Here is a 27,403-nt window from a genome sequence, read left to right as displayed (position 1 = left end):
AAAGTTCGGCTATTATTAATTCTGTTGCAAATGGAAGTAGGGCCTGAATTCCTCAGGGGAATTAGGTAAATTCTGGATTGATGATGTAATATTCAAAAATATACAACAGATTCAGTGTAGATATACTTTATTTAAAAAGAGTGTTGGTTAAGAAAGTTATACAATGATGTCAGAATTAGATATACGACTTTAACTGGCTTCTAAGTTAGAAGGTTGCGGAATCTAGCTCTACTCCAGGCTTAAGCACATAATTTAGCCTAATACTCCTGTGCAGGACTGAGCGAGCTTTGCACACTGCAGGTGCCATGTTTCAGATGAGATTTTAATCAAAGCCCCATCTGCCCTCTCAGTAGGTTTCAAGAAAACTCATAATACTATTCAAAGAAGTGTAGGGGAGTTCTCCCCAGTGTCCTGGCCAACATTTATCCATCAACCATAATTAAGACAGATTATTTGGCCATTTATCTCATTGCTGGTACCTTGCTTGTGCCAAAATTAGCTGCCAATTTTTCTGACGTTATATCCAAAATATTGAAGTTATGAAAGGTGCTATATAAAAGCAAGCTTTTTCATCTCTTCTATAATTAAGTCATGCATAATTATTCGAGGCACAGAGGCAATATATATATTTACCGCTATCACAATTAGCAAACTGGCAGCTGCTAACTTCAGCTCATCAGTTTGAGTCCTGAAATGTTTACTTCTGAATCCTGAAATTATTGAACTTAATGATGGGCTGGATTTTATGGCATCCCCCACCCTGCTGACACTGGGTGTGTTTTCAGCGGAGGGCATGTAAAATATGGCGGCTGGCTAGCCCACCCCTCTCCCACCCTATTGAGACCCTTAAGTGGCAAATTATTGCCCACTTAAGGCCCTCGATCAGCCTCCACTATCATAATACACAGGGCAGTGGAAAGCAGGTGGAGTGGGAAGGCAGCTTTTCACCCAGGTTGGTGATAAGGCTAGAAGGAAGGGGGCTAATATCCTTTGGAGGGTGCTCTGTGCACATCAGGGGTATCAGTCCTGAGATTATAGTACATAATATATAATATAATATTATATCAAGGATGAATGCAAACATGTTAAAAATGAACTTTAAGCATTTAGCAATACAAATAAAATAAAATGATAGAAAATATAATTGTGCTGTTTCGTAGGAATTGCATGTGTTGTAATGCCTGGAATTGCTGATTGAAATAAAAAACACCATTGCTACTGTTACTTTATTTTGTATGGGAGGATAATAGTGGTCTACAAACAACAGTGATAGCATGGGAAAGGAAAGCCATTGTGACCTCCAGGAACTTCTGGCAAATAATTCTGAAGGGAAAGTGATCTTAACAGTTTAAAAGCACCTTGATATCTATTTTTTAAAATTTATTCATTCATGGGATGTGGGTGCTGCTAACTAGGCCAGCATTTATTACCATCCCTAATTGCCCTTGAGAAGGTGGTGGTGGTGAACAACCTTCTTGAGCTGCTCTAGTCCAGGTAGTGTAGGTACACCCACGGTGCTGTTAGGGAGGGAGTTTCAGGAATTTGACCCTGTAACAGTGAAGGAACGGCGGTATAGTTCCAAACCAGGATGGTGTGTGGCTTGTAGAGGAACTTGTAGGTGGTGGGGTTTCCATGTGTCTGCTGCCCTTATCCTTCTAGGTGGTAGAGGTCATGGATTTGGAAGGTGCTGTCAAAGGAGCCTTAGCGAGTTGCTGCTGTGCATTTTGTAGATGGTACAGACTGCTGCCACTGTGCTTCAGGGTGGAGGGAGTGAATATTTCAGATGGTGGATGGGGTGGGCTGTTTTGTCCTGAATAGTTTCGAGCTTCTTCAGTTGTTAGAACTGCACTCATCCAAATAGAGAGTGGAGATTGTCAAGTGGAGAGTATTCCATCACAATCCTGACTGTGCTTTTTGTAGATGATCAACAAGCTTTGGGAAGTCAGGAGCCACAGAATTTCCAGCCTCTGACCTGTTCTTGTAGCCACAGCATTTATATGGCAAGTCCAGTTCAGTATCTGGTCAATGGTAACCCCCAAGATGTTTTTTTTATTCATTCACGGGATGTGGGCTTCGCTGGCTGGGACAGCATTTATTGCCCATCCCTAGTTGCCCTTGAGAAGGTGGTGGTGAGCTGCCTTCTTGAATTTCTGCAGTCCATGTGATGTGGGTACACCCACAGTGTTGTTAGAAAGGGAGTTCCAAGATTTTGACCCAGCGACAGTGAAGGAATGGTCATATATTTCCAGGTCAGGATGGTGAGTGACTCGGAGGGGAACTTCCGGGTGGCAGTGTTCCCATCTATCTGCTGCCCTTGTCCTTCTAGATGGTAGTGGTCATGGGTTTGGAAGGTGCTGTCGAAGGAGCCTTGGTGAATTCCTGCAGTGCATCTTGTAGATGGTGCACACTGCTGCTACTGTGTGTCGATGGTGGAGGGAGTGAATGTTTGTGGATGTTGTGCCAATCAAGTGGGCTGCTTTGTCCTGGATGGTGTCAAGCTTCTTGAGTGTTGTGGGAGCTGCACTCATCTGGTCAAGTGGAGAGAATTCCATCACACTCCTGACTTGTGCCTTGTAGATGGTGGACAGGCTTTGGGGAGTCATGAGGTGCGTTACTCGTCGCACGATTCTTAGCCCCTGACCTGCTTTTGTAGCCACAGTATTTATATGGCTAGTCCAGTTCAGTTTCTGGTCAATGGTAACCCCCGGGACGTTGATAGTGGGGTATTCAGTGATGATAATGCCATTGAACATCAATGGGCGATGGTTGGATTCTCTCCTGTTGGAGATGCCTGACACTTGTGTGGTGCGAATATTACTTGTCACTTGTCAGCCCAAGCCTGGATATTGTCCAGGTCTTGTTGCATTTGGACATAGACTGCTTCAGTATCTGAGGAGTCGTGAATGGTGCTGAACATTGTGCAATCATCAGTGAACATCTCCACTTCTGACCTTATGATGGAAGAAAGATCATTGATGAAACAGCTGAAGATGGTTGGGCCGACGACACAACCCTGAGGAACTTGTGCAGTGATGTCTTGGAGCTGAGATGACTGACCTCCAACAACCACAACCATCTTACTTTGTGCTAGATATGACTGCAACCAGTGGAGAGTTTTCCCCCTGATTCCTATTGATTCCAGTTTTTCTAGGGCTCCTTGATGCCACACTGTCAAATGCTGCCCTGATGTCAAGGGCAGTCACTCTCACCTCACTTCGGGAGTTCAGCTCTTTTGTACATATTTGAACCAAGGCTGTAATGAGGTCAGGAGCTGAGTGGCCCTGGCGGAACCCAAACTGGGTGAGCAGGTTATTGCTAAGCAAGTGCCACTTGATAGCACTGCTGATGACCCCTTCCATTGTTTTACTGATGATGGAGAGTAGACTGATGGGGCGGTAATTGGCTGGGTTGGATTTGTCCTGCTTTTTGTGTACAGGACATACCTGGGCAATTTTCCACGTAGCTGGGTAGACGTCACTGTTGTTGCTGATCAATGTTGTGTTGGGGGATTCAGTGAATTATTCAGTCAATTAGTTATTGGATAAAGTATATAAGGTTTATTGCACAACTCATAAGCACTGCATCAATGTAAAATTGAGATTGCAACACCTTTTTATAGATTTGTCATTTATGCTCCTAACTTATAACATTTGCATCTCCCACCTTTCTTCATAATTTCCTTTTGTATCCCTGCAAATGAGCATTGACAAATGCACGGTGACAAAGCAAAGTCAGTCCTCCGTGTTGGCTATAATATACACACATATTTTAAAATTTTATATTAATTGAATCATAAGTTAATTGTTGATGACTTAATTGAAAAGTGAGTGATTATTGGATCAGTTAATAGAATCTGTCAATGATTTTTTGCAATCCATCCCTATCCTCAGTATCGATTCTAACCTATTCTTAATACTTATACAATGCTCTGAGAAATCACCGAGTTTGTTTCTCTCCATTGCAAGACCACCATTACTTTTTTATGCAAAACAAGTAGCAGTAGCATGATTTTCTTTCAATCAACAATTCCTGAGATAACACATACGCAAAACCTTTTGTACATACCAAGTGTGTTTTCATTGCTTTTCTTTTGGATGACAAAGTTTGAAAACATTTCTGAGGGAATGTGATTTTGTTCTAAATTGAATGTTAAAAAGAGATGTGCATGTAATTTTGATTCTATCAGCAGATTTTTAAGTTTGTTTAACTCAGCGGTGTCCCAGTTATTCATATTGATGGCTGCTTGATCTGTCAGCATGTCGGAAACAACCTGATAACTAAGAAAGAAGAAGAAATACATCAGCTTGATTTACTTGAGATAAAACAACAGGAAGCACCAGGAAACCTGACTGCTATTTCCGCAGAGTTTTTCATATAACAATGTTTTATAATAAGGCTTTGCTGCTCTTGGAGGTAGTGTTGTCTGAAATTCTTTAATGGAACACATTGCATTAGCACCTCATCTCTCCAAGTCTATACCGTTCCAAGTGAAAAGACAGCCAATTAGATTTATTTTTCTCATTAGCTATTTCTCAGTGGGTCTATTAGAGAGGCACAGAATTCAGAACAATGGGAATGAGAAATCAGTAGACAAGTTAGCTCTGCCAATGATATGCACACCCCAGTGGTCATCTCAAAGGCAGCAAGAACACAAGGTTGAGAGCAGATCACACACCTGTGTCTTGTGGTTATGGATCATGTTCAATTGAAAGTTTCCAAAACAAGCAAAGAAAGACTAGAGAGGATAACAAGAAACAAAATATGTGTCATAACTCACAGTAAAGAGGCAATGGTAAAGTGCATATCTGTGATGCAGTAAAATTGATTCCTGTTCATGCACTTCTCATTTATCACGTCACATTTACTGTGTTAAAATGTTGTCACATTTAATTAAGACACATTTATTCAAGGCAAATTTATTGCAGCTGGCTGACCTGAATACAAATTTCTTCCAACAAACTTTAAAAAAGGATGTCAGTCATGTAGGATGTATAGAGGCGGTTCCCCATCAGCAGGAAATAACTTACAGAAATATGAATCGGAATGTATGTAGCCTGTTAATTAAAAATAACCTTAGTAATTGCTCTGAAAACAGAAAGAAAATCAGGCCTTTCATCATGTGTTCTGATTTACATCCTGGAGAGCAATTAAACCCTGACCTCACCCTGTGCAGTTCAATCACTAATGGATTAATCTGCAATTGATTGGAAGATTTGCATACTTAGCAACTATTGGACTTGGTGGACTTAAAAAGACTCCACTCTACCTTAAAAGCAGAATAATACATTGCAGCATAAACAGTATAATGCTATAGTCTTGCAAAATAGCATTGCAGGCAATTTATCAAGAGCAATCCCATGGAGAGTTGACAAATACTGCTGTATTTCAGTATGTTATTCAATGATACTCAATTGATGATATATGAATCTAAAACATATACAGTTTAAATTGTTCACCTAACATTATCAAAGGTCAAAAACAATGGCCTTGATATTACAGTCAGGGGCAATTAAACATCACTTACTGTGCAGAAAATTTACCACCATGGAAAGCCCATGGACTTTCTGTTGGCTTTTACACCATGATTTACAGTAAAGACTTGCAGTTATTTAGCACTTTTCATGACGACCGGACGGACATCTGAAAGCACCTTACAGCCAATGAAGTACATTTGGTGTGCCATCACTTTTTTAATGTAGGAAATTAGATGTAGTAATTCGATAGCCAAAAGTGTGTGGTGCCCCCAACGGAGGATCTTGGTCCTTTGTGGAGAAGGCAAGCAATGTCTTTCCAACCAATCAAATTGAAGAATCCATAAGCAGACATGCAGAGAACTCAATTAAAAGGTATCCGAAAATGGGCACGGGGATCACCTTAGTCTTTACATTTCAATGATTTCAGTGTCCAGCCAGCACCAACCACGTGGTTGATTGGCCGGACCTATCAGCGAGGGCTAATATTATGAGTGTCTAGCATGATTTAAAGATATCCTGCACTGCTTAAAGGTAGCCTGCACCTTTTAAAGAGGAGGTGCATTGTACCTGGAGAAGATGATGGCTATCATCCAGGAAGTGACTTTGGCTTGGAATATAGAAGGATGTCACAACATGAGGGAATACAGGTTCCAAGGTTCTCAGCATGACACGGCAGGCCTTGGTGGAGGAGGTAGAAAGAGGAGTGGTGCCTTGTGTCTGTGGTCAAAGGATCCTCAAGACACATGGTTAAAAGGTAGTGAGAGCAGAGAGTTGTGGCGGTCAATGCCGGGAGTCACGCCACAAGGATCTGGATGCAGCACCTCAAGAAGCTCAATGACTTCATGTGAGTGGTCAAGGTCAGTGAATGCATCTTCAGATGTTATATCCTACCAATGGCACCAATAGCCTCAGACACTTCTCAATTCATCACATACCCATCACCCCAACAGCAGTTATCAATCAGGACTTAGCACTGCTGCAAACCTCACACCTGAAAACACTCTGCCAGCTATTCAAACATACAACCATGAGACAGAAAGAATTTTTTTAAAGTCACTATCAATAATTAAAATCTGAAGGAATAGCATTCTACACTTGTAAAAGTAAATTTTCAGTGCTAGCATGTTTGTTTAGTAGTAATAACAACCTCACATTATTTGTGGTGTAGTGGTCATGTTGCTGGGCTAGTAATCCTAGGACCTAAGCTAATTCTCTGAAGGCACAGGTTCAAATCCTGCCATAATAGCTAGTGAAATTCAAATTCAATTAACTAATCTAAAATTAATCTCAGTAATCCCAGTGGGATCTTCTAGTACTGCCAAAGTCAACAGACATTTAAAGGGCTTGCTGTGTTTTCCAGCCCTGTCCCTCTTGTGGCAGGGCCAGAAAATTCTGCCCACGGTGATCATGAGGCTATCATTGATTGTTGTAAAAACCCATCTGGTTCACTGATGTCATTTAGGGAAGGAAATCTGCCATCCTTAGCTGCCCTCTGAAATGGCCATTCAGTTAAAGGGCAAATTAGAGATGGGTAATAAATGCTGGCCTTGCCAGTGATGCCCACATCCCATGAAAGAAAAAAAGAAAATAAAAATTCACTTGCACTTAAATCAATAAGCCCTAACTTTTCCGGTTTAGTGGGTATCTTGTGGGTAAGTACCACAACTTTAAACTGAAGCTCTAGGCTAGGTATCAGTGTTGCCAAGCCTGTAGAGAAGCAGGGCAACCCGGACAGCAATTTCCTGATTCCCCTGTTTAATTGCACACATAAGGACTCTGGAAATTTTTGTCCGATTTATTCCTTAATAATGTTGAGAACTGATCCCCTCACTGTTATTCCTGTTGCAAAATCCAGGCCATAATGCAAATGAAGGAAAGTTCTCATAATATTCTGATCATCTCTCCTGCTATGGCTCAGTGCATGATTCTTTATTCTTTTCATCTATCTTTGTGTTTGTTTTCCCTCCTGTAAAAATGCCCTGGGATATCTTGCACATTAAAAATGCCATATAATGTAATTTTCTAGGACTAAGAAAATGCTGGATATGTTTCAAGAGGCTGTCTATACACTCCCTATCTTGATTTCATTTTCATCTTGCACGTGCCTGTGGTCCATTAGCAGAATTGGTTGAAGGTGTAAATGGGTTTCATGAGTAGTTGTGCTTCAATGGCTATGTGAGAGGAGTCCAGTGTAGCTCAACTGATTTTTCCTGTTAAGAACAAGTTGTTCATGTGTTTAATCTTAATCTTGAAAAATGTCTCAAGGTGCTTCACTATAGGAAATTCCGTTTCCCCAACTTAAGATCAACCCCAAGAGTGACAGGAATATTTTACCAAAGATTTAAAGACCAAAGTTATTCCATTAAACCAATCATTAAATTTATTTGACGTTTCAGTAACTAGTCCTGCAATACAGTGCCCACTACAGAGAATCTACTATTAAATTGCAATACAATGCCTCACCAGTTGCCTCAAAAAAGGTATGACATAATAACCCACAAGAGTTCACCAGGCATTAATTGTAGCTGACCAGGCTACTGATATGTTCACTTGGTTGCAGGAATGAACCCCAGAGAGTGGCATATTCTTACACCCTTTGCACAAGTCAAAAGTTGAACTGTAATGAGGCTATGCAACATGTTGCACGTCTGACAACTGTTTTTTCTCTGTGTCTTCTCTGTGCCTAGAGAAATCCACCAGGTCCATCTCTTATCTTTGGAGTCAGACGTCTCAGCTGTGATATTGTGTTATTTGCTCATCTGATATCATTGTCTGAGTCTTATTCTCAATGTCAAAAATAAGGTCATCCTTGAATCCTGCAGTTAGATGGTCAGTTTGTTTTGCAAAATGGTGTGCTTGAGCTCATTTTGCAGCTTAGCTCATTTTGCACCCTCAACAGTTTAGTTGTACAGAGTTAATCTCCCAAAGCAAATCAGCTAGAATAGTAAAATTTAGATATACTGCTTTAGCTCACTTTACTCCACAGAGTCTTCCCTCAATTGTGTGTCTGGTCATCTGACAACAAACTTCTTGGTACTTCTGTTCATAGAATCCAGGTCATCCTTTTTCAATCGTCAGGTGTGAAAAAACATGCCATACCCAAAGGGGGCAGTATTGATTTAATCAATACAACCATTATTATCATCTTAAAATTAAGCACTTATACATTGAATATACATACTTAACAATATGCACATTCCAATCCTTTCATGTCAGGTTGGAATTATTACAATTTCAGAGACCAACCGTAGAGACCAATACCTTTCAAAAAAGAAACTCAAACTTCCAGTTGATAGCTGAAAAGATGACACAACAAGATTGTATGTTTTAAGATGTTTATTGTAACAAACAGATTTATGCACTATCACTGAACACTAACTTTATAGGCAAACTATAATTTAAACTACAGAACAGGTTTTTCACCTTTTACTCCTAATACAACCAAAAGTCTACTTCGCACCTATACTTTACAATGTCCCTTAAGTAGTTATTTGATTTTCCCAGACCCAGTCCAAGGTGATTCTTAGCTCCTGATGGTTTATTTCCATTCCTTTATTTTGCAAACCTGGTAACTTTCAGCCTCAGAATTTCTTTCACAGTGAGAATTTTTCCTGGTGATTCTCTGTCTAGCACAAGCTAAGTGAATCATCTAACCTTTGAATGTGAGCTTCTACCTGCATTCCTGTGTGGTGAACCCAAAGAGATTTTCAGCCCCTAACTGCTCTCTCTCCCAGATCCTGGCAGACTGCCTGTGTCTGAGAGTTTTCAGGGGTATCTTAGAAACCCTTCCCCTCTCAAAGCCCATCTCTATGACAACATGAATCATATGGGCTTTGTATCCAGGTAGAAATGCAGATTAACTATTCTTTAGGCCCTAACTCTATTCTATCTTGGAAGTAAATGGACAGTTTAAAGCATCACTATTTGTAACCTGACATTCTCAACACCTTCCCGGGACTTTGGAGACTAGCAGTCTAACCACTGTAAGTATAGACGATGCTGGAATTGTCTCTACGTGTGAACAGCTTACACCTCCTTTCCAGAAAAACAACCTGGGCCTCCCTTTGTAATCTTTAAGGGCCACATCTTCCAGGCCTGTTGTTAGACAGACTTCAGAACAGGTCACATCGCACCCTTCATTTTACCCTAAATTACAGAAACAGTCCCAAAACATAGCAACCTTATAAACCTCATATTTATAACAGGATAAAGCAAAATGTTACCACCGTAATAGGAGAGATCCAGTTGTTGTAGTGGTACTCCAGATGCACAGTGGTGACACAATATTCATCTTTCGCCCATATGAGAATCTTACAAGGGAGTACCAATCTGTAGTCACCTTTATGGCACAGTTTCATTTACTTACTTAGACTTAGGCTTATTGCCCCTGGTCCTGTGCAGGACAATGGGGCAGCAAGACTCTGCCACTGGCCCTGGTACATCACAATCTCTTTTGCTCCAGCCCAGGTGATGTCCCACTTTTGAAGGTCAACCTTAAATTTACTTCACCAGGTCTTCTTTGGCCGGCCCCATCATCTTCTTCCATCTGGTGGTGTCCATTCTACTGCCAATCTGGCAGGGCAATGTCTGGGAGGTGAAATACATTTCCTTGCAGCCTCAGTCATCTCTCTGTCATGATGTCCCGCTGGCACCTCTGACCAGTCCTCTGTAGTATTTCATTGTTGGTGATGCTGTCTCTCCATGTGATGCCCAAGATCTTACTTAGACAGCGCTGGTGAAAGAAGTCCAACTTTACGTGACACCTTTGCTGTTCTCTTCCATGTCTCGCTGGCATACGTTGCAATTAGTACTACTATGGACATGTAGAGTTGCAGCTTCATGGCCATGTTGATGGTGTTGGTTGCCCAAACTATGTGGAGCTGCTGGAAGGCTGATGCTGTTTTGCCATTTCTTGTGTGGGCATCAATCTCTACATCACCCTCCCTGGAGATGTGGCTCCCTAGGTAGGGGAAGTGATCAATGTCCTCGATGTTCTGTTGCCTGTTGGTGACGGGAGGAACCTTGTTGCCATTAAGCACAATCCAACTATGGTGGTGTAGTGGTAATGTCCCTAGACTAATAATCCAGAAGCCCAGGCTAATGTTCTGGGAACAAAGGTTCAAATCCCACCAACGCAGCCGGTGGAATCTGAATTCAAGTAATAATCTGGAATTGAAAAATTAGTCTCAGCAATGGTGACCATGCAACTATTGTTGATTGTCATAAAAACCTATCTGGTTCACTAATGTCCTAAGGAAATCTGCCATCCTCATCTGGTCTCGCTAGCCTACATATGACTCCAGACCCACAACAATGTGGTTGACTCTTAACTGCCCTCTGCAACAGCATAGCAAGCCACTCAGTTCAAGGGCAATTAGGGATGGGCAACAAATGCCACATCCCATGAAAGAATAAAAAAAATTAAAGCCCCCAGACTGGAGCTGCACACTTAACTGCATCATAAGCACATAGAAATACGTCAGAGTGCACCCTGAAAAACCTTGAACCACGCACATTATTCCATCCATCTGGGCTAGATATCCAGTGGTTCATCATATTCCACCGTGTGATTGGAAAAAGAAGCAATGGCGACATGGAGAAAAACTTTCTCATGCAGCCGGTGGCTAGGATCTGAAATGCAATGCCTGAGGGTATGGTGGGGAAGACACAATCGAGGCCTTGAACAGAGAATTGGATAATTATTAGAAGTGAGAAAAGCTGCAGGGCTACAGAGCAAGAGTGGGCAAGTGGGACTAGGTAAGTTCCTATTGCAGAGAGCCAGCAGGGACATGACAGGTCAAATAGCCTCCTTCTATGCTGTAACCGTTCTATGTTTCTACATGTACCCCTGGCTGAATATCTTGGGGGAAGGGGATGTTGTGGGTAGGCATGTTGTTAGACACTCCCCATTACAAAAGTTGCATGCCAGTTGACCGACTTAAAAAAAGCTTGCCTCACAGAGGTAATGTGCTGCCTCTGTGCTAAATGAACAGAGAGTGCGACTTCTGCCCCTCAGTTAGAGGAAGTCATACATTCGAGAGCTGCTAGCCAATCTGGTGGGCGCAGCTGTAGCTGTCACAGCGGTGCCAAAACTGAGTAATGGGCGCTGCTGGGATGGAAAGTAGGGGAGGAATCGGGAGCCTAGGGAGAGGATGAAGAGGGGAATGGGGCATGGTTTTTGAAGACCATGAGGGAAGGAACAAAAGTGATGCTATCATCTTGGAGGGCATCACACTGATGTGCACAGGATACCCCTGAATGAAATGTCCTCCTTCCCACTTTTCCCACAAAGTTAAAACAAATTGCTTTCTCACTCCCTCTTGCCAACCTATGCCAACCATATTATGGCATGGGCAGTATAATATTTAGGTCAATTGGCTTGGTACCAAGCTTAATTTACCATTAATTATTTATTTAAAAATGGTGAGTGGGCTGCTGATTTTGGTGCCCACCCATCTACTGATTTAAGGTGACCACGTTGCAGGTGGATGAGAAGGCAGTGGGCTACCCACCCATCCTATTTTACATGCCCCCCCCCCACCTCCTCTCCCGCTAAAAACACACCTGCCAGGGGGCCGTAAAATCCAGCGCCCTATGTTTTCCACAGGGGATTGGAGTTGTACGCCTGTGAGACTGAGTAATATAACTCCAGCCCTAGCAAGCCAATACCTTTCTATTCCAGTCATATTTAACCTGGTATTCCTGCCTATTTAATTTCAGACCTGACGCACAGTTAGAGTAGGTAGGTGGAAATAGCCCTCAAATGTAGGTCTCCCTGGTCTGTTCCACCAACCAAGATCTGTACACTTCGTACACATTATTTTGCATGGCCTTGTCGAAGGCATTATGGTTTTCTCTTATCAGATTGATTGTCTTGGTATCAGTTTCAAGATACCTGACCTCAACATATAGGTGTATGGTCATGACTTGCACCTCTTGTAATTTGTGCGTTCCACAAATTTTTGGTAAGTTTCTCAAGCAGTTTTGCATCGTCTTTACAAAGCTCCCTAAACTGGCTTGATCAATGATATTAACCAAGTACCAGTATTGAAAACAGCGGCTGGATCATTCAATGAACCGTGTTGTCTTCTCCTGTGACCCACCCTCACATTCCCGGGTGATCCATTGTCTCAGCTAGGGTATCACCGGTTTCCTTCCAAAATTCCTTGAGTAACTGCCCAGTTTTGGACTTACACCAATCAGATATGCCTAGCCAAGTTAAATTTAAGATTATCCACTGTGCTGTGCTGTATTGTCCCTTGTGCAGCAGTTCAAACGCAGGCATCCGCGCATAGTTTGGTACTATCACCTGCCATTCCTGAGGTTTAGTGGGACACCTTTCATTGGATCGCACCCAGGCGAGTTTTCCAATACCTATTTGAAAGTGTGATGTTTCTGTCTCTACCGTAAGTGGTAAAACATCAATAATCATTATATCTTATGCACGAGTCCTGGAGAAACTTTAAAGTCCAATATAATATTTTCATAAGGTTTTTATGCTGGGATCATATTTCTTTAAACTGGATTCTTCTTTTTAAAAATATGGAAGGACATTGCAGTATTTGGACATTTGGAGGCTGCCTGTGTTTTTTTTAAATAAGGATCATAAGTTCACCTTGAAACTGTCAACAAGCAGGCCTCTTCCAAGAAATCGCCTGAGTTATATGGTATTTGAGAAGGAGTTGTTTGCTTGTTTTAAACTGTAAAGCACTTTAATTAATGAAAAGCTGGAAGACAAAAAGGCAATCGCATGGCAGAGGCAAACTGAAGTTTGAACCTGTGGTTTTGATTTTCGTCTTGTTGGGGAAAAGCTGAGAACACCTGACTAGCTAGCTCTCTCTCCATCTCTGCTTTGTGAAACCGTATGTGGTTCTTGACCTGTAGAAAGATAATCCTCATGTGAGTGTAGCTTTTTTGCATAATTTTGGACTTGTTAGATTAGACAGGAAGAATTGGTCCAATGGTACTCTCCTCTATGCTGAAGTATTGTTGGTGAACTTCCGACATCTACTGGGCCCAGCCTCGATCTTCACCCAAGGGAACTTCAGATAGACATCATTGAACCTCTGTGAACATTATTTTTTTTCTTTCTAAGAAAGTTTGTTTTTCCCATCCGCTGACTCTGCAGAAACTACCTATCTGTCTTTTGTTTGGCTGTGTATGTGTGCACGCTGGGGAATTTTAAAAGGGTTAATTATTGCACTTCCAGATTACAATTGTGTGTCAACCAGTTCTTGAAATTTGTTTAAAAGGAGTTTTGTTTTATAATAAATTAATCATTCTGAGCTTTTGAAAGAAGCCTGATCAGAGTCTCTTTTCTTCTGGGTACTAGAAGGACAGTTAAACAATTTTGGTGTGAAATTGGAATTGTTAGCATTCTAAAAGAGATTTCCAACCTAAGATTTTTAATACGACAAAAGTGATTAAACAATTAGGATCGCTTTGAATGTCCCAAATTCCAATTCACACCACGTTTTTGACGAGAAAATTAAACATTTAAATTAATGGTACTGCCTGGGGAGTAATGGGGCTCGATAATTCGTGCATCCCTCCCATCCCAGTTGTAGCATTTAAAACAGAAATCAAAAGTTTCCACTTGATTCCAGGCATTAATTTCAGGCATTAAGATATTTTGTTTGTCTGTTCTTTCTTTTAGATGATGTTTTATTTCTGGAAATAAAACCTGCTTACATTGTGCCTGAAATTTTATCATTTCAAAATTTCCCCAAATTCAAACGGCCGTAATGCTGGACTAACAGCTTTTGTCAATGTTCAAGTTTATTTCTCTTTGATAGACAGAAACCATCTAGAATACTTTTCATTAGTTCCTTTTGATGAAAATTTGATTCTCCCTTTAAACTTTTCTTTCCAGAGTGCTTGAAATAACAATGCATATGAGTTTATTTTATCAGTTCAAATCTCAGAATCAATGATACCCAGGCTTGGTGGTTTCACATTAAAACAGGACTCTTGCAATTAATATTTCCCTGTCTTGAGTTCTTTATCTCTAAAAATAATGAATCACCGAAATTAGGTTAAAGCTAAGTCTTTGAAAAGCCAAGCCTTTAGTTCAAATGGTTACCATACTGTGACATTGGTTATCCACAGATAAGATCTTAACTCTTTCTGCTAGATCTTTTGCTGGACTATTCAAGTGGACCTGGAAATCATGGTCATCTATCTAAAAGAAGAAAAAAGAATCCACTGTGGCTTTGCTTAAGAGTCCAATGGGTTATTTTGTTCAATCATATCCGATGGAAGCTTAAAATTTAAACACCACATGTTTTCCAAATATTATTAGCATTTTAAAAGAGATTTCCAACCTAAGATTTTTAATACGACCAAGGTGATTAAACAACCAGAATCACTTTGAATGTCCCAAATTCCAATTCACACCAATTCAAAAACAATCAAAACCACCAATTCTTATCTGGAATTAAAATTCCATGTATCTTGCCATAGTAACCAGAATTTCACTATGGCCTCAATAAAATTCAGGTTCTCACAACTTAACAAGTTAACCTTAATAATTCAGACCCACTTATTAACTGAATACAGAACATAATAGCACATGTTTTAAACAAAAAAAAGATAAATTACATTTTTTTTCCCTGTTCCTCCTTCAGATGCCCTTCCAAATAACTGAAATAAAATTAAGACAAAGTTTATTCTCACAGTTTGACAAACCCCTCCAACATTCTTACACCACCATGATTTAAACAGCAGGGAGCTTCCCACAGCTTGTGAGCTCCAAACTGTTTTGTCTTAGGTTTGAAGTCTAGGTGGGGTTTCTTAAGGGTTAAGCCTGTCACCCTAAGAATGTTGTCATGATTCCCACCAAACCTGTCTTTTAGTCATGTGACATTGCATCATGGTTACATCAGCAGTTACTTCAGTATCAGGTGTTCCTTATGTCAACCCTTTACTCTACATCTCTCCCCAAGCCTTTATCCCAATTGTATACATCCTTGTACATCTCCCCTTCCCCCAAAGTCTCAGACTTTACAGGGTTAGTCTCTGTGGTGCCTTGACCAATCTCCCTGATCCAGCCCTGATTTCATTTTGAGGTTGAGGACCAGCTGTTCCCTCTCATCTTTCAATAGGAGTATCTTCCGTGTGGGTGGTTGTAGAGTTTCTACTTGTTTCTGGTTCCTTGTCTCCATCTGGACCTAAATAGTTTGTCCAAAGTTCCATTAGTTTCCTTCCCGATGATATCAAGGCTCTTGGGTTCCTTCTGATATTTCCCTAGTCCGTCTCAATTCTTTAAGATCTTGGCTGTGGAGCTCCTTCTATTACAAAGCATTCTTTCTGTTGATCTCGTATCCACACTCCCTCCCTGGACTGTAGCACTTTGAAGTCCTGTGCTCTGTGTCTAAAGTTGAAATGATGACCTTAACTGTCTCTTTGTTGCTCCTTGTGCTTCCTAGCTTTCTTATGATCATCTGAAGTAATGTTAGGTTGTAATGTTTGTTGTACATCTGGAAATTGCATTTGCAGCCATCTTCCCATCGATAGTTCTGATGGTGAGAAACCGTATTTTAGTGGTGTGGTGCTGTAATTAAGAAGGACTAAGTTAATATCTTTGTTATTTTTCATCAATTTCTTGATCTGTTCAACTGAGGATATCTAGCCAAACTAGTTACTTGCATGAAACCATATTCCTGTGCAAAGATGTGGAACAGCTCGTTAGCAAACCGAGGACGGTTGTCTGACACCATAACATCTGGGATGCCACAAAGATGCTTTTTAGGGATGTAGTGACTGCCTCTGCCATGGTGCTGTGCAGTCTATTACTTCAAACCTTCTGGAATAGTAATCAATGATGATGACGATGACAACTTTGCCTTTGAACCTAGGCGCTCCCAAGGCCTCTTGGAAAGGTAGATGGTGCAAGTGATTCGCTGTGATGCACTGCACATGAAAGGCAATTTGTGATTAACTTTTCAATGGAGTGAAATGATGCCTGGCCACTAAACTGACTGTTGGACTCTTGCTTTGCATTTCGCTATTCCCAAGTGACCTTGATGGATTTTCTGAAAAATGTTGAGTCAAAGTGTTTTGGGGATGGCTAGTCTGTGGTTAAAAACAAAGAAATCATTGATGATTGTGAGATCTTTTCTTTGTTCAAAGTATTGGTGAAGTACTGGGTTGTTAAGAGTAAAGGCCAGCCATCTGTTCTGGCGAAACTCTTTTATTTTGATGCACTCGTCATCCTGCTGTTATGCTTGTTTAATTTCTTTAATCTCTTCTCAGTGGCTGGTACTGAGTGAAGTATATGCTTCCCCTTTCTCAATAAAATTTAAATCTACCATTCCACTGGCGTTCTTCACAATGCATCCACCATCATCTGGTACTTTCCTTGAATGTACTCAGCAAATGAATCATATCTCATGAATTTCAATCTAAAATATTGAATTTGAGGTGGCAGTTTTGCTTCAATTTTGGTTTCAATTTTAAACCATGATCCCATGACATAATCAGAGAACTTCTCGCAGGCCCATGTGGCTGCTAATGCTTCTTTCTCAATGGTTGCATGACTCTTCTCTGTGCCTGTGAGAGATCTTAAGGCATAATAAACTGGCCTTCTTTATCCACCTTTTTGATCTTGAAAAAACACTGCACCCAAGCCTGTAGATGATGCTGCTACAATTGTTGGCAACTCTGGATTGTAGTGCACTAGAGTTTCTGGTGAAATTAGAAGATTTTTGATCTTTTCAAAAGCATTTTGCTGGTCCACATTCCAACACCACTGTTGACCTTGTCTCAACAGCTGTCATAATGACTCATTGATTTCTATCAAGTTTGTAGGAACTTGCCTATTTGATTGACCATCCCAAGGATTTTTTGTAATTCTGTTATGCTTTTAGGCAGTGGGAACTCTCTAATCACCTTGGTCTTCTACGGGTCAGCCGTAATTCTTGTAAAGAATTTACTTGCCATAAAGCTTGGATACGTGGCCTAAGAATTTTATCATAGGGTTTGCAAATTCGCGTTTGTCATTTATTGTCAAGCCTGCTTCTTGTAGGATATTAAGGACTGTTCTTACAAAACAGTCATGTTCTTCCTTTGATGAGCCACATCCAAGAATGTTGTCCATATGGCATATTACTCCTTCCATGCCTTCCAGGGTCTGAGACATCATCATTTGGAATATCTTGGGTGCAGAAACAATTCCAAATGGTAACCTGTTAAAACAATAACGACTAAATCAAGTGATAAAGGTAGTTAACAATCTGGATTCTTGGTCTAAAGGTAACTGCCAAAAGCTACTGTTAGCATCCAATTTTGTGAAGAGGGTGCTTTTTGCTAATTTGGTGACACTTACATCCACTGATGCTATCGGCTGGATCTGGTGCTCTATTATTTATTTAATTGAGTTAAGTCCACACAGATTCTAATTGAACCAAAGTCTAACACTTTGGTACTGTGCCCATTCCAGAATACCACTTCATTGGCCCAGTTACTGGAGAGATGATTCCTTGTTATAACACGCATTCAATCTCGCTCTTGCCTTTGTATAAGAGTGGGTGAGGGACATTCCTTGCTGTAAAGAGACATACAGGCTTAGCATCTGCCCTTAGGGTTACATGATATTCTGCCTTCAGCTTTCCCTAAGCCTGAAAATAGGGATGGAAATTCATTCCTGAATACATTACTACACTGCTCATCAGCAATTTCATCAACCTTGTTGATGAACCTCAGCTGCAAACATGCTTTTCTGCTCATTAATGATGACTCCCAGTTCTTTATCACATACAGGGGTTCCTCAATTTATTTTTCCTTGTGTCTTAATCTTGCCAAGTGTTGGCCTATTGCCTTTAGTGTTTCCCTCCTGAATCTTGCTGAATTTGCAGATGCAAGCAGACACACAGACCCGGAATCCAGACAACACTGAAGTATGAATTAAATACCTGGAAGACTGCTTGACTGTGATCTGTACTCACTGCTGTCTGGATTCCGGGTCTGTGTGTCTGCTTGCATCTGCAGCACCCATGATGCTCCATTTTCAGGTGAGTTCAATCTTCCTGCTCTTTTCCAAGGATTTGTAGGTCTCTCAGGCCTGCAGTCTTCTCTTGGATTTTTCTGGGTCGTTATGCTCTGTCTGCTGCCACCATGCTTTGGATGGCGCACATGAACAGTCGACAGAAACCACCAGCTGCCACCATGTTTCATCTTGGGTTCAGGGTCTAAATGGGGTTTCTTTAAGGTTTGTCTGTTACATGTATAAAGATATGTCAGTATTCTACACGAGGTTGTACTTCTGCTTCCCGCAGATCGCAGGGCGGAATCATTCCAGATTTGCACGGAAAAAAGAATGTTTTAACGCCTGGCCGCAATGGCGGCTTTTCACGCTGTATCATTCCAATCCTGCCTCATTAATCATGCATTCACAGGAAACACATCGTTTCGATGGTGGGTGGGCTTTCATTCACCGGCCATACCATCAGCTCACTGCTTCCTCACCCCGGGCACCAGATTTAAAATGCAGCTGCACACAAACCTCTCAGTGCTTCCAGTCCACAACTGCTGCAAAGAAGACATGGCCCCAAAAGGCAAGAAGATTGCAGCCCCCCTTAGCTTAATGACACGTCCCTCGAGTGACTTTTGGATGCAGTGGGGGCCCGCCGTGATGTCCTCAACCACCACTCTGGACGAAGGCTAGAAAGCAAGATCAGCAATCCAGCATGGGGGGCACTGGTAGCGGTGGTCAGCACCAATGCCCTGAAAAAGAGAACAACCACCCAGTACAGGAAGAGGATGAATGGTCTCATCCATTCCACCAGAGTAAATCACTCTTCTCATCACTCTCAACTTACACTCTCACATACATCCACAGGGATCTCACACCTCAAGGGACAACACTACTAACTCTCGATCACACCCTCACATCTCCATCAGACCCATGTTCTCTCAAGCTCACGTACTCATCCCATCCATGGCTCCACACAAACATTCCACGCAGTGCCATGTGTCCTACTCACACTCTCTCCATTTGTTTACATGCAGGAGAAGCAGCAGGGAAAGGTCCCAGACCAGGGGTGGAGTGACCCACATTAGGCCCCTCACTCACTTTGAGTGTGCCATCGTGCTGACTGGTGAGGGCGTGGACCGTACCTGCGCTGACAGTGAAGTCAGCGGCCAACTTCCACATGAGGATCCTGCACCACATCATCCCTCTCTCAATGCAAATGTGAGTGCTCTCTCTCCTGCTTTTGACTCTGTTGCCATGCACTAATTGTCTCTACTTTGATTCACAGGGAGCTCTGCCAAGCGACCAACACCCTCAGCCAGCCAGTCCTTCAGCTCCAGCCAAAAGGATGCCTGTTCCATTGAAGAGCTGGAAATAAGCAGCCTGGAAGACCCATCACAGTGCTTAACCACACTCTCCACAGTGTAGAGACACGCACCTTGGTGGGGCTAGATCTAGAGCAGGTTCGAGTTCACAATCTGGTGGTCACCACACAGACACCTGTCCGCAGCATGAGGAGGTAGGTTCAGCCGAGCTCCCCAGCACTCAGAGGACTGCTGGGGGTGAGGCATCTGTAAGGTCTGAGTCAGATGACGAGCCTCTGGATTTGGCCTTTCAAATCATTGTGGAGAGTCAGCAGAAGGTGGGGAACACCATGGAGAGCTGTTGGAAGCCCTCCACAGAGTGGCATGCAAGTCGGAGGAGTGCGTCCACCTGCTCTCTGAGGAAGTGGTGCTCACATGTGCGTGTGTGGAGGTTTCCCTAGGGAGGATAGTCCAGCAGAACACAAAGATGCAAGAAGACCCGTATTTCATCGTGGTAGCCATGGGTGAGTTCCTGCAGTGGCAACGTGAGAGGGAAATGTCGCACCTTGATGTCCCTCAAGGTGCTGCTTCCCCTCAAGAAGTCAGGCCAGGGTCCGTGGGCACCCAAAGGGAGGGGGAGCAGCAGCTGGACACCCCTGGGTCATCCACTCAGGAATCTCAGAGGCTTGTCCTGTCTCTCTGAGTCCCTTTTGCCTGTGACCCCCTCAACATCATCCTCTGTCACCACAGAGGGAGCAGCTGGCCCACAGGAGGACAGCCAAAGCAAGCCGGGGCCCCCAGTGCCTTGGCTCTCCAGAGGACACATGCCGAAGTCATCAGAGGCAACAGGGCCAACCATTGCACAGACTGCCTCCACCCCTGTTGTGGCTGTCAGGGCAGCATCTAGAAGTCTAAGGCATAGAAAAGTTAATAAATTCTGACCACAGTTGGCTGCACAGGTGAACACATTTTGTCACTTTACAAATTGAAAACATGTTCACTTTCATTGAAAAATGTGCAATGGTGTCTTTTAGCTTCAGTTACAGGCTTTGCGATTCAGTCTCCTGCATTCCCTGCACCCCCCGGCCCCCTCCCCACCGCCAGCACCCCCCCACCCCACCTAAACACTAGCAGTTCAGCTGCATGCAGCTGGCCCATGAGAGAATCTGGAGGGAGAAGCATGTATGTGGTAGGGCCTTTCAGAGCCTCACGCAAGCATACTCCTATGCACGCGGAGCCTTCTTCCATCACATTCATCTCAATGTCCTGGGAATTTTCAATGCTGCCTGCTGGGGTTCGCTTTCAGTTGTCCATCTGAGCAGACCTACTTCTCCACCCACCCACTGATCGCACTCCCATGCAGCAACTGTGCCCGCCCAACATGAACCATGTTTCACTTTCAATTTAGCAAGCATGGTAGTGATAGTTTTTCTTGAAGTCCCGTTCCCTTTCCCCTTCCCCAGTCACCCATTTCCTTTCCTCCATTACCGTGGACCCCCCGACATCACCTTCCACCTCCCCATCATCACCTATCAGCCACAACCATTTTCTTCTGGGGATGTCCAGGTGAACGTGCACATTCCCTACTTTCTCAAAAACCCCACCCCATCCATATTAATTTCCCCAACCTCCTCCTTCCCACCCCCAGGGTCCGTATCTGCCCCCGAGTCCCCACCAACCACCCTCATTGGTCCTTCTACCGATACCGTTGCTCCCTCACCCTCCCACCCTACCACCTCACTCTGCCCTCAGTCATTCTCACCATTCCCTCCTACCACGTCCAGCCTCAGTTCGCTCTCCAGGAGGCAGAAATCGACTCCCCAGACTCCTCCCTTGCACGTTCACGTAGACATAATGACCCCAGACTCCTTCACCTCTTGGAGCTCTTTCGCACTTTGGAACTCCTTCCCTCCCTTGGAACTCCACCCAACCGCACTGAACCAAGTTAAGATTTCACCAGAGGGAAATTTGGCCAACTGTGAAATCATAATGAAGAATGTGACAAACACAAAAAGAAAAATCAGAAATCAAATCTGAAAGGCTGCTAAGATATGTATCCAGAGCCCTTTCTGAGGCTGAGAAAGGTTACTTGCAAATTGAAAAAGAAGGCTTATCTATTGTATTTGGAGAAAATAAAATCCATCAATATTTGCACGGTCGACACTTCACCATGGTGTCAGATCACAAACTACTGTTAGGATTGTTTAGTGAAGATAAGGCAATCCTCCCAATAGTCTCTGCTAGCATGCAAAGGTGGGCTTTAATTTTGTTGGCATACGAGTACATTTTTATGCACCATTAGGGTGTGCATATAGCAAATGCAAACGCCCTTAGTCATCTCCCTTTGCCAGATAATCTTGAGGTGTTCCAGCACCTCAAGAGGTGGTACTTGCATTGGATTTCCTGGACTCCTCATTAGTCTGCGTGAGACAGATAAAGAATTGGGCAAATTGGGACCCAATTTTAGCAAGAGTCCATGAACAAGTATTACAAGGATGGTCAAATGCACAAGTCTCTGAAGAATTAAAACCAATCTTTGAACATAGATCCAAACTGAGTTGTCAGCATTTTGTTATGGGGAGCAAGAGTCGTCATCCCTGTGCAAGGAAGAGAACTGTTATTAGAAGTACTTCATAGTGTGCATCCTGGTATTTCAAAAATGAAGATGTTTGCATGAAGTTATATCTGGTGGCCAGGTATAGATAGTGACATAGAAAAAGTGGTGAAACACTGTCTCCAGTGCCAGCAACAGCAGAAGTGGTCCCTTTCAGCCCCACTGCGTCCTTGGCAGTGGCCTAGTTCACCCTGGGTTAGACTACACATAGACTGTGTAGGCCCATTTCTAGGGGTTTCTAGGTTTCTTGTGATTATTGATGCACATTCTAAATCGATGGATGTGTTTGAAATGAGATCACCTACATTGTGTGCAACCATTGAAAATCTGCACCAGAGTTTCAGTGTTCATGGTTTTCCTGAAGTTATTGTGTCAGACAATGGTACGACTTTCATTAGCACCAAATTCCAAAGATCCGTGAATCTAAATGGGATTAAACACGTCAGAACAGCGCCATATCATCCCTCATCCAATGGGTTAGCAGAAAGAGCAGTACAAACCTTTAAAACGGGCATGAAGAAACTAACAGAGGGAACATTAGAGAAACGAATTTCAAGATTCCTGTTCAGCTATCGCACAACGCCTCATGTGACCACTGGTTTAACACCTCAGAATTGTTAATGAAGCGTCGAATTCATATGAGATTGAGTCTAGTATTCCCTAATTTAGAGGGGAAGGTGGAGAGAAACCAGGATAGTCAGAAAGTAAATCGTGATGTTCAATGTAAAGGTCAAGAGTTTATTGTGGGAGAGACAGCTTTTGTACAAAATTTTGCAACTGGACTGAAATGGGTCCCTGGTATAATCGTCTCTGTAAAAGGACCTTTATTTTATCAAGTAAAAGTGGAAAACAGGATTGTTAGGAAAAATGTGGATCATCTCAGAAGTCGAGAAACCCTTCAGCAACCAGTTAATCCACCTGAAATCAAAGTCGAAACTTCGACACCTGAGGTGCCAGATTGACCTGATGTTTCTATGAAGTAAATAATTTTGAACTGCCAGTGTCTAGCAATGTCTCTGAAGCTGCAGTTCCTGTGCAAGTCGATCCAATGGAAGAACCTCCAGTTGTAGAGTTGTATCACTCTACCTGAATCTTAAAATCTCCTCAAAGACTAAATTTGTAATGGCATGAACTGTATATAATTGTATCTATATGGGTTAAGATGTTTTTTTGTAAATAAGATGATAAAACAAAATTAAATGGGTTGGGAAGTAATGATTGTAAGTTAAACCATTTCTTCCTATTCTGGGGATCATGTGACTGTACTGATGAATCAACCCTAAGCATGGGGAGTCTTAGGGGAGGAGCTTCTTAGCCTTGGTCTTGGAACAAGTATGTAGTCTCACTTGGAGTCAGTAAATAAAATTCATTGTTTCTTACAAGAAACCCATCCTGCACTCCAAGTTTATTAAAGAAGTTTAAGTGGGAGAAGCCCTTTCTTCCAAGAGGGCCTTCTGATGGGCACAGGATTCCCAAAAAAGAAGGAACCCCCCTCTCCCCATGCACCTCCCCCCACATCCCTCAGCCCACAGCCAGGCCACTAGGGTACACTGGTGACCTTGCCACATGGCATGAGCAACAACCTCGCCACCCCCTCCCCCAACCCCCTGGCTCCCATCCCCCCATCCCTGGCAAGATACCAGCAGTGGTAGGAGACAGCCCTTACGTGGCCATTAATTGTTCTCCTTAAGTTCACTTTGCTCTACATCGCAGAGGAGTATTCAGACAAAAATGTTGCATTCTTAATCTTTAGTGAGCACTCCACACTCCAGCTGAGAGTAGGAGCTGAAGATATTGGCAACAGAGAAGACATTTCAACAAAAATATAAACTTCAAGGGATGTACCACTGCAATGCACAAGCGATTGTATTGTGAGCAAGTATAAATGTCATTCTGCCAGTGATGAAATAACTTTGTTCCTAAATTTCAAATTTCACTGGCAGCTTGAGAAGTTATGACTGAATTGCATTTACCTTATACCATGGTCTGGAACTAACTTCCTTTAAGAAACCAGGACCTAATACCTCACAGCTTAATGATATTGTATCCATTTTATTTGGACTGCATTAAGTAGCTTGACAAAAATTGTTCAAAGGAATTGTGTATCTTTTTTTGTGCACATTTATGCAGTTGCCCTGGTTACAGTCTGTAGTAATTATAGTTTTGGGAAATGTTGGACTGTAGCTTTAAGAATAATCCTGTGTGGTAAGATCACAATATCTGTGTAAACCAACGTGCTAGCTGCGTGGGGAACCTCTACACAGAGGAGTGCTTCATTAGTTATGGAGTTTGATGCACACGTGTAGTTGCTGCTGCTGTCTTGTAAATAAAGTTAAATGTTTCCACTAAGAAAAGTTGTCTGAAGATCAGCTCTATAAGAAACTGGCGATGAGGATAAATCAGATTCAGTGTTGTACCTCGCCCAGTGATTGTGAGTATCTAAGTTTGTTAAAAATAAAAGAAGATATACTCATCTGAAATGTCACAGCTTGGCAAAATTGATCCCTTTTAGCCAGCCACAGACAATTGGACTCAATATATAGAACGTCTTGCATTCTTCTTTCAAGCAAACAAAATCACTGGGGAGGAAAAGAGGAGAGCGATTCTCTGGAGTATTTGTGGGAATAAAACCTACAGTTTATTTTGAAGCTCGACAGCCCCCAATGCCCCAGGTTTTAAGACTTTCAGTGAATTAGTAGATCTTGTTAAGGGACATTTTCAACCCAAGCCCCCAGTCACAATGCAGAGGCTCAGGTTCAATTCACGGAATAGAGTACGGGGGAGACAATTGCTACCTACGTGGGGAAATTAAAACAACCAATGGAATATTGTGATTTTGGTGAAACTCTGAATGACACGCTCAGTAATCATTTAGTATGAGGCATGCAGGAAGATGCTATTCAGCGAAGATTGCCGACTGAAGTGAATCTTGATGTTAGGAAAGCGTTAGAAATAGCACTCACGATAGAAAGTGCTGTAAGGGATTCACAAGCAATTCCAGGGATGCAAAATGGTGCCATTCTCCTAGTCAGGCAGGAGCAGTCAGCTGAAAGTGGACACATAATGAGCCGGTGCAAAGTGAGATTTAAACAGGCTTCCAAACAGCAATTGACGTCCAATGAAGTCTATAGTGTAGAAGTGCCAGAAACAACTAATTCTGACATTTTATTCATTATTTAACATGAAAGTTAGGAAGACAGAGCCTGGCACAGCTGACAGTGATGGTGGCAGAAGGTGAAGGGCCAAGCATTCTAGGGCATGATTGGTTGAAGGAAATTAAATTAAACTGGTCCGAAATCTTCCAGTTCCGAACAGGTGGACTACCAGAGCTGCTAAAAAAAAATGATACCGCCTTCAAGGATGAACTGGGAAAAATCCAAGGCCTACAAGTCAAGATTTACGTGGACCCGGAAGCAACCCCTCACTTCTTGAAAGCAAGACCGGTGCCATACGCCCTGAGAGAGAAGGTTGATGCTGAGCTAAACCGGCTAGAGAGGCTGGGTGTCATAAAAGCGATTCAGTTCTCAGAGTGGGCAGCACCCATAGTCCCTGTCCTTAAACCACACTAAACTTTTCGGATCTGTGGGGGCTATGAACTATCGGTCAACAGAGCAGCCAAACTGGACAGGTGCCCTGTTCCCAAAATTGAAGACCTATACACCAAACTAGCAGGAGGGACAACATCTACAAAGTTTGACGTGAGTCACGCATATCAGTAACTGGAGCTGGATGATGCCTCCTGGGAATCAGTAACCATAAATACCCACAAAGGGTTATATCGATATACACACCTGCCCTTCAATGTTTCTTTAGCCTGTGCCATTTTTCAGAGGACAACGGAGAGCTTATTGCAGGGACTACCTCAGCTTTTGGTCTACCCGGACGATGCACTGATAACTGGATTCACAGAAAAGGAACACTTGGCTAACCTAGAGGAAGTCCTGAAATGATTTTTAGAAGCAGGAGTGTGCCTGAAGAAGGAAAAATGCACTTCTCAAGCAAATTAAATCATTTATTTGGGCCACAGGGTAGATGCCCAAGGGTTACACCTGGTTGAAGTGAAGGTTAAAGCAATAAGGGAGGCACCTGCACCCAAGAACACCTCTGAATTTAAATTATTTTTAGGGATGATAAATTATTATGGGCGATTTCTACCAAGTTTATCCGCAGTTCTAGCCACTTTACATTCATTGCTAAGAAAGAAACAGCATTGGCTTTGAGAAGCAGCCCAAGAAGAAGCCTTCATGAAAATAAAACATCTCTTACACTCCTCAGCTTTGTTAGTGCATCATGACCAGACAAAGGGATTGGTGCTAATCTGCAATGCGTCTCCCTATGGAGTGGGAATGGTACTATCTCACAAGATGGGGTACGGCACAGAGCGTCTGAGTGTCTCAGGATACAAGTGTCATGGGAGCTGCCAGGTTACCGTGTACAGACTTGCAGAATCTGCGTCTGGTGGTCACACACTATCTGCACGTTCATGGAGTGGAAGCCCTTCTTGTCAACGAAGGCACCCGGCTGACCTGCTGGCACCTTGATGGCCACATGTGTGCAGTCAATGGCACCCTGAACACGAGGAAACCAGCAATCACTGCAAAGCCTCTGGCTCACTCAGCCTGGCTGGCCTCATCCATACAGTAAAGCATAAAGGTCAGTACCTGTCTGAGCAGAGCTTCTGTCACCAGCCTGACACAACTGTGGACAGCTGATTGGGAGATTCCACACAGATTCCCCACTGGAAAGAGTCAGAGGCATAGAAGTTGAGGGCCACTGTGACCTTCAGAGCCACTGGCATGGAGTTTCCACCCACAGAGTCGGAGCTGATCTCAGGCCCAATCATCTGATAAATGTAGGTCACTGTATCCCTTGAGAAGTGGAGCCCCCTTCAGCACTGCACCTCAGACATATTGAGGTAGCTGCATCGCCGCCTGTAAACCCTGGCGGCAGGAAAGTGGCGTCTTCTGCGGTCCCTTCCGCCTTGGACTTTCTGCTGGTCCTGCACTCCCTGTGTCTGCGCCTCTCCTCCCACAGGTCCTTC

This window comes from Cetorhinus maximus, chromosome 8 (assembly GCF_964194155.1).
Source record: "Cetorhinus maximus chromosome 8, sCetMax3.hap1.1, whole genome shotgun sequence".
In the NCBI taxonomy this organism is placed as follows: Eukaryota; Metazoa; Chordata; class Chondrichthyes; order Lamniformes; family Cetorhinidae; genus Cetorhinus; species Cetorhinus maximus.
The sequence above is the reverse complement of the archived record's forward strand: the minus strand, read 5'-3'. Positions refer to the sequence as shown.